Source organism: Corapipo altera, unplaced genomic scaffold (assembly GCF_003945725.1).
Source record: "Corapipo altera isolate COAL_440 unplaced genomic scaffold, ASM394572v1 61411, whole genome shotgun sequence".
NCBI classification, from domain to species: Eukaryota; Metazoa; Chordata; class Aves; order Passeriformes; family Pipridae; genus Corapipo; species Corapipo altera.
In genome coordinates, this window is record NW_020884875.1 from 18,298,129 (window position 1) to 18,306,810 (window position 8,682).

The window sequence follows — 8,682 nt, forward strand, 5'->3', positions numbered from 1 at the left end:
TATCTCAGTTTCCTAATGAAGACAGAAAACCATTAACTTTCAGTAGTGAATTTTAAAAAGTAGTTAAATTTTCACAAATTTCCTTTGGAATTGTGCAGTATGTCCACTTGAGTTGACTTTTTAAAAAAAATACTCTTTTGAATACTGTGATAACCCAGGAATTCTTCTTACCAAAATATGTATTTTTGCCATGTTCTTTATTGTAGCAGGTCCCTTTTGTTTTAAAAGTTACCAGAGATACCTTTTTAAATTTCACTGCTGTCATTTTTGTACAGTACACAACAATTCCAACCATGCAATTCCTTATCCACTCAACAGTCCACTCTTAAAATCCGTGTTTCTCCAATTTGGACATAAATATGTTGTTTACTAGAAAATTGAAGGCCTTAAGGAAACCCAGGTAAATGACATTGGTGGGTCTTCACTTGGTGGGTCAACCATTTTAGTCACTCCATTATGGAAGTCCTCTAAATTGGTCAGGAATGATTTGCCCTTAGGGAAGCCATGTTGGCTGTCTCAGATCACCTCCTATGTTACCAACACTCCTTACAGTACAAATCCAAAACATAGCTCTGGACTATCTACTATGAAGAAAATTACCTCTCTCCCAGACAAAACCAGTACACAAGCCTCAGGACAAGCATCTTCACATTCTAAAGGGAATATGTTTCCAGAGTATGGGAGCTTTTGTATACTCTTATAGCAGACAAGAAGCATCATTATGCCTACCGTTGATATTGTGCTAAACCTCTCTCCTTGGTTTTTTACTTCAGTTTTAAGTTATGCCCTACAGCACTCACCACATGTGAGACACTGGATTATTATATTAATTATTGACTTGCACCAACTCAAGTGTGTGTGTAGCGGGGGAAACAAAGGGTCAAATTTCACAAAGGTGAAGTGATGCCCTGTCCCACACCCCAGCCCCCTGGAACCTCCTTGGGCAGCACTGGAGCAGCTACTAGTCACTGGACACTGGCAGTGCTGTCAACATCATATCCCAGAGCCCCTGACCCAGCCCTAAACCGGCTGAAGCTCTGGATGTCCGATGTAGGGGTAGGGGTGTGGCCACAGGATGCCAAAGCAATAAAAGTAGCAAAATGTGCTTTCCATGTTTGTTTGAACCCTATCACCTTCATGGATTCCTGGTAGCTGGATCTAGGGCTAGTAGCTGTAATTCTCTCTTTTAATCTTTCTTTTCTTCTTCCTCTCCTAATCTCCCTTTTTGATTTTTTGTGTACTTTAGGACTGGGTGGGTTGACTTTTACTAAGTTGTGAGGGTTAACATGTGCTAAGTCAATGCTTTGTGGAATGCTTTATTTTCATTGTACGTTGTCCTTTAAACTTTTACCAAGTTCTCTTATTGTCTAAAGTTTATCAGTAAAAGTATCTTCTGAGAAAACGTGTGAAGTGTTTCTCCTTTGCATTCTCTCTTAAGGTTTTAAAAAAGCTGAGTGCTCTCCCAAAAATTCAGTGGGCAAATTTTTGGAACCTTGTATATTTTTAAAGTAAAACCCCTTCAATGAGCTTGTAGTTTGGACTCTGGGGTCTTACACCATGTTTTCCCCCTAAGTTCAATTGTAGTTTAAAGGTAGCTTCTTTTCCACATTCTTTTGCAAGCTCTTCATTTTTAGAGGTAAAATTCTCTATTAACTGTGTTTCTTGACACAATTATTCCTAATCTGATGGCCATTTTGGTTCTAGAAGGTTAATTTTAGAAGACATATTTTTGTACGTGGTCATTGAGTACATGTACAATGAATAAGGTGATTTGGTTTTAAAAAGATATCAGAGGTCTAAAATTTTTGAGGAACTAGGTGATGTCAAGCAAATTTGATATTACTGGCGAATAGCAGTCCTGTACGTAACTGAAAAGCCAGATGATAAGATTTCCCATCCCTTTATAATCATGCTTAGCAGTAACTGAGAAGTTATGTGTTGCATCTTTATCAGAACACAAGGTAGGTGTACTGACAAATTCTCTTGATTTTGTTGACAAGAAGGGAGTGATGTAGGTGCCCTGTTTTTAGGCAGTAATATCTGTTTCTAAACAAAACCATATGTATTATGATCTACTCTTCCTCATTAAATCATTAGCAGAAACTTGGATTTAATGTTTGCAAATCTCATTTGAATATATCCTCTTTCCTTCAACTCAAACCAGCAATAAAATCATTATGAACTGCATCAAATTAACTGTATTCTGGACTTGAGCTATCAAAGGCTTATTCACAATTCAGTTTTGGTTTTTCCTGTGGCAGCTACTCCCTGTTAGAGAGCAATACTATACACAGGAAAGGATCCTCAGCTGTATTGGTGTAATAGTGAAAGCAGGATAAAAAATTAACCTGTCAGAAAAGGAAAACAGCAGCAAAAAATGCCCACAATGCCAATGTATTTGCTATGCTGGCTCAATATATTCTTATTCCAGACTACATTGACCTTATGAAGAATGATCTTCACCAGTTTCTGTGACACTTTGCCGGGTCTGAGCCTTAACTGAGGAGGAGGATGCTACTGATTTAAATTCCGGAATATTCAGTCAGTCTGCTTCCCTCTGCATTACCCTGTATGTACTGTATCTAATCTGTTACTTTGGAAGGGCCTGCAGCTGCTGTTAAGTGATTTATCTCAAGTAACCTCTGTGCTGTGACAGGTCTGAGATACTAGATGGTCCCAGCAGTGATAAGAGCAGCCACACTCAGCACAAAGTGCACAATTGCATATTCATGTTAAAGTGGGGTTTGCCAAATAAAATCTGCAGTGCAGTGATTAATCAGTCAATTTCTTTTTGTACACAAAATTCATTAAGAGAACAATGCGATCTTCAATCTATTCTAGGGTAATGTAATTGTTATCTCATGAGTCCGCATGAAATTGTAAGAAATATCGACAAAGAGAGAAAAGTTTCCTTTGTTATTTTTCGTTCAAAAAATTGTTATTCAAATGCAAAGGTTTGTACTAGGAAAACTTATCGCATTTTATTTTACAGTTTTGAGATTAATCTTAACAGCAACTAAGAGGAATAAAGCCTTATTAACTGAGATTCCAAAGATCCATAATATTTGAATATTCTATTTTAAACTACACATTTTTTGAATACTGAATTTCTCATGAACATGTTAAAACAACCTTTTTAGCATCAAAAGGTTTTCAACAGTTTTTGAGCGAACAAAAAAAATAACCTCTTTAAAAGGCACATGATAATAAGAAGATACTAAAAAATTCCTCCTTTTTATAAAAAAAAAAAAGCAAACCCACAAACAAAAAAACCAAGCAGATGAGAGGTCAGGTTTTCAATGTGTTTGAATTCCCAAAGGTCAGAATTTTGTTTGGCTGAGTTGAAATGGATGTGAGTCAGGGATGGCTTACAGTTAGTGTTACTTCAGTAAATAAACCTTTCAGAATTAGCTTTCCCCTCAACATTCAATGCTGTGCTGAATAGCATCTGTTCCATCAAAACTAAGGAGGCCTTGTTCAGGTTTCTGGAAAGTATATCTTTGCAACATAAACTGTCAAATGATGCTGTACCGTGTGAGTGTTTATTTGGACTTTGATTTGAGTCTGTGATCCAATTCAAACAACTGAGATTTAGACTAAGTAAGAAATACACATTTTCAAGCCTTTTACTGAACATGAACTGTCCCTCTGCTTTCAGACTTCTGTAGTGGGTTTACATGGAGAGGTTTTGGTAGTGAGGGGCTGCATAGGTGGTTTTTGTGAGATGTCAGAAATTTCCCCCACATCTGACACAGCCAGTACCAGTGACTGACCAAGTGACTGTAACTGACCAAGAATAAGCCATCAGTGATGATGGTAGTGCTGCTGTCATTTAAGAAGGGGGAAAAAACTGCTGTGCAGGAGCAGCTGGAAGTGAGTAGTGAGAATATGTGATAGAAACAGCTCTGCAGACACCCAAGTCAGTGAAGGAGGGGAAAGGACGCTCCAGGCATTGGAGGATGCTCAGATCATGGTCTGTAGAGAAGACCGGGTGAAGTAGAAGGTCGCCCTGCATCCCACGGAGGTCAATGGGAGTGCAGAGACCTACCTGCAAGCCTTAGAGAACCCCATGCTGGAGCAGGCGAATTTGCCCAAAGCAGACTGTTACCCCACAGGAAGACCACGCTGGAACAGGCTGTTGGCAGGATTTGTGTTTCTGTGGGGAAACCACACTGGAACAGTCTCTTTCTGAAGCAGTGCAGCACCTGGAAAGACACCCACAATGAAACAGTTACTGGAGGACTGGAGGTGGGACACATACTGGAAGAGGGGAAGAATGTGAGGAGTAGTGAGTGGGAACAAGGTGTGATGAACTGACTGCAACCCCCCATTCCCTATACCCTGGTGCCAGTGTGGGGAAAGAAACAGTGAAACTGAGGGTGAAGTTGAACTTGAGAAGAAGTGAGGATGGGGGAAAGTGTGTTTTAAAATTTGTTTTTATTTTGTGTTACCCTACTCTGATTTGATTGGCAATAACTTAAATTAAGTTTTGCAAATCAAATCAGTTTGACCCATGGCACTAAGTGATCTCTTAAGTCCTTATCATGACATTTTTGTTGTACTTTCTCTCTCCTGTTTAGCTGAGCATGGGGAATGATAGAGCTTCCAGCCAAGGTCAGCCCACCACAATGCCTTAAACAAAAATTCTGAAATAGAAAACATTAAGTTTTTAGTTAAAATTTAGTACAAACTTGGGTTCAGATTAAGTGAGGTGGTTGTACCTATTGGTATAGCAGGGATGCAATAGCTTTAAATCTGAAATACTAAGTCAAATAAGCAGAGTTCATAGATCTCCTATATATCTCTAGGTTTCCTGCATAGATAATGGGAAAAAGCCATACCCATCAAGAAAACCAGTACATTCAGTAAAGGATATGAAAACTTCAAGGAGAGAAAAATATATGTTTAGAGTCCTATTTCTGTCCTGAGTTTAAGTATCCCCTGCAGTAAGTATCCACATGAAAATAGAACTGGTAAACTAACTCTGCTTCTTTAATGTAGATGTCTTTGTCACGATTTGTGAAATAAATGTCTCAGCCACTATGTGAATCTTAGTTGCCTCAAAACCTTTGTATGTCCAGGTCTCAGCTTTAAAATGTATTAGTATATAAATTCTGTTCTGCACTAACCTGTTTGCAGTGATTAATATTTTTGTCCCAAAGCTGTGAAGATACATCTTTTTCTCTCCAGTCTTTCAGAGTCAACATTCTGCAGATTATTTGCCTCATTCTCATAAATGTGATTAATTATTTTTTCTTATCTCCATTAAAGCAGTTGTAGGAAAGAAGTGTTTGTGCGTAAATCCATTTGCAAAAATGATGGAACCTTACATGCAGATTTCAATAAATTAATGATATTCTTTATTGGTGTCTGAAATGGCTTCTCCATGACAATTCTTTTTCAGAGTAAGGTGTTTTAACTCTAGAAGGCTGAAGCTTCCTTTTCTGTCATACTTATGTCATCCATCAATTCCTTTTTTTTCTGGCAGAATTACCTATACATCAATTGTGCATGATACTTTTAAGGTTAGGTTGAACAAAAACTGTGGAAAGAAAAGTCAGTAAGTAAATAGCACTGCACAGAAACTGTTGTGAATTGAATGAGCGACTCCTAACAGGTCTTGTACAAGATATCTGTACTTCAATGTCCTTAGATGTCATATTAGTTCAGGACTCTTGTCAAATTTGTGTACATTAGATGAATACTTAACCACAGAATTCCAATGTTGCTTGGTAGTGGTAAATAAGACAGTCCTAAGTGGTGGTGGTGGTGTTGTTGTTGAATCTGTCAAAATGCACTAGACACCAATGAAAATTGCAGTATCATTTATTTCTGCATATACATGTCTTTAAATTTTAGATAAAGTGAATTGTTGTAAAGAGGCTCTGCCATAAATTACAGCTGACAGTGGAAGTGATTAAGGCACATAGTTTGATTGCATGCATTAATCTCTACGACTTTTGTCAAGTCTAATTTAATTACCCACAGGTATATGTTTCTTTTTAATTTATTAGCTTTGTCAGTAATCAGTTGCATTGTATGCTATTACTTGCAAAAGGTGAAATCCAGCTTCAATAGTGGAAAAATCAGACAATGAACAGCAAAATAAAACATTAAATGTCACAACCCTCAAGTGTATAGTAATACTGTTAAATCCACTTATGAAACAAGACTATTTATTTAATCTTGAAGGACTGTCACATATCTTGATTTAGACCAGTCTATTCTCCCAGGTAAAAACAGTTGAGAAGCCTTAATCATTTTCTGTTGTGGAAACTGCCGCTGAGGTTATCATCAGCCTTACAGATTTGTATTTTTTAACCAACTTCATGTCTCTATTTGTACCTAGCTATTTATTGCTTAGATGACAGTACAGTCTTTTCCTCATGAACAAGTGATCATGAATACAGATATTTTATGATATATGACATTTTAATAGACTAATATCAGGACTCCAATTTTCAACACGCTCATCATTTTAGGCCTCATGTACGAGTTATACATATTCTCTGAAAGTTTCTTTGTAATCCTGATGAGGTATTTAAGAATTCTTGTATAACTAGCAGAACTGTCTGTTCTAGTACTCTATTGCATTCATAGATAGTAACATTTGCAAAACTCTCTACTCAGGAGCATTGTCTGGTCAGGTTTTTGAATTCAGTATTGCACAGTCTCATAAAAATCCATGTCTTTCACCTGTAAAATCCCTAACTACGTGGAAGATTGGGTGGTTTTTGGTTTGATCTTTTTTTGTATGCATGTTTTGTAGTTTTTTGTTTGTTTTTGTTTACTCATGCATTCTACTCTTTTAGTGAATAGACACAGAGTGGGTTTTGTGGTTGGTTACTAAAATACATTTTAATCGTGATTAAAGTGTCGGGATTGGTTAATATTATTGGTTATTTCCACATTGACGTGGACAAAACAAAGGAAACAAAAATCATTTTGTGTAGGTGAGTGACTGTCAACATCTCAGAGCCAAGCTCTGTTTCCTCTGTGTCAATAAGTAAAATTTTGTTCTGTGAAACTTCTGAAACAAATGTATAGCTGACAGAAGAATAATTTCTTTTTTAAATAACTGAAGAATTTTTACTACCTACTTGCCCTTAACTAATGCACAGTAAACCATTTCAAACAAATATAACACTGAAATGTACACAAGGGAAATAAAAGAGGCTTCCTAAATTGCATAGTACATGCAATTATTATTATACTTGTTTAGTGGATATATAAAAATAAACTGCTTACTTGTGGCCAATGGACTTAATTACTGCACTAGCTGACAGAAATAAGCCTTCCCATGAAGTAAATATGTTGTACTATATGGCTATAAATTTAAGAAAATATTTTTTAATATAGTGCATGTGCATTATTACTGTCGTTGAACAATAAGTGCAGTATCTTGCAGTCTCTGAGAAATGATAGAAGTAATTAGGACTTGAAAACAAGAGCAGGACTGTGTTCTATGGCATGCCAAACTTCATGAAAAAATAGATATCATGGCTCTGAAGTAGTGCACACACAAGGGCAGCAGGGAAGCTTTCAGTTTGAAAACTGTATACCAACCATATGATACACCCAGCAAGTGGAGAGTGCTATGTCTATATTTATTGTGTCTTTTTTCTCTAATATACAGACATTATACAGTGAAGCTTACTTTAAAAGTGTCATTACTTCCCACAAGGCTATAGGGTGATGAGCAGTCGACAGACTGAGTGAGAAAAAGCTATTCCACTTGCAGCTCAGAAGGCAAATCTTAGATCAGGTAGAATAGTGCAGAGAAAAGTACCATGAGGCCAACAAGAATTCATATTGGACATCCAAATTAAAGAAAATACTAATCAAAGTCAAAAAGCTACATAGGAAGGCAAACTGTAAATTCAGAACAAAATAGAAAGTGTAAAATGGCTAAAAGCAGTGAATGGACCTACAACTCTCAAACTGAGAACCATCATAAGACAAATAACAGTATCAAAAAGTGAATGTCCTTCATAAACCTATATAATTCTGTACTAATTTGCATTTCTGTGTTTTTCAGTTGCTACTGTTTCATGAAGAAAATTACTGCTGCATTTGGAGACCAAAAAAATAAGAAAAAAGTTTTGGTTATTCATGAAAACCTTCAATATATTTAATCAATTTAGAGAAATAACCGTGCAATGTAAGATAATAAAAAACAGCTTTAAACAATAGCTATTCTATTCAATTTCTTCATGAAGTCCAGGGGTCTAATGCTATATTATGCAGACTATATACTGCTGGCCAAAAGAGTTTTTCACTATTAAGAGATCTTCTATCTCTTTTCCTTTCTTAACAGATAGGTTACCAGGAGCATCTTGGTTTTTGACACCAATGTTAATTAAAGACAAACAATGAGTTAGGGATAGTGGAAATAAATGGGTGTGGGGAGAGAGAATGCAATACAGACTTCTGTAAGCAATTGCACAGCTTTAAAAGTCACGCTTCAAATTCTATAAATATACATTGAGAGAAATACACAAACTGGTCACCCAAATAATACAATTATGACTTTATAGTCACAATTACCTCATTTTTTTCCTCCCATGTTGTGCTGGTTTGGGCTGGGGTAGTTAATTTTCTTCACAGTGGCTAGTATGGGTGTATGTTTTCTATTTGTGCTGAACACAGTAATGACAATAGATGTTTTTGTCTCCTTTTAGC

The 8,682-nt window shown here is 36.6% G+C and overlaps 1 long non-coding RNA gene across 1 annotated transcript in view; it reads left to right on the forward strand.

Moving 5' to 3' along the window:
* The window catches only part of LOC113943439, a 28,045-nt gene extending 22,135 nt beyond the window's left edge, over positions 1-5,910 (forward strand). The window contains exons 2-3 of the long non-coding RNA XR_003526323.1: positions 4,809-4,946; positions 5,489-5,910. This is a non-coding gene — a long non-coding RNA (uncharacterized LOC113943439). The remainder of the gene's footprint in view (positions 1-4,808; positions 4,947-5,488) is intronic.
* The last annotated feature ends 2,772 nt before the right edge of the window (positions 5,911-8,682 follow it).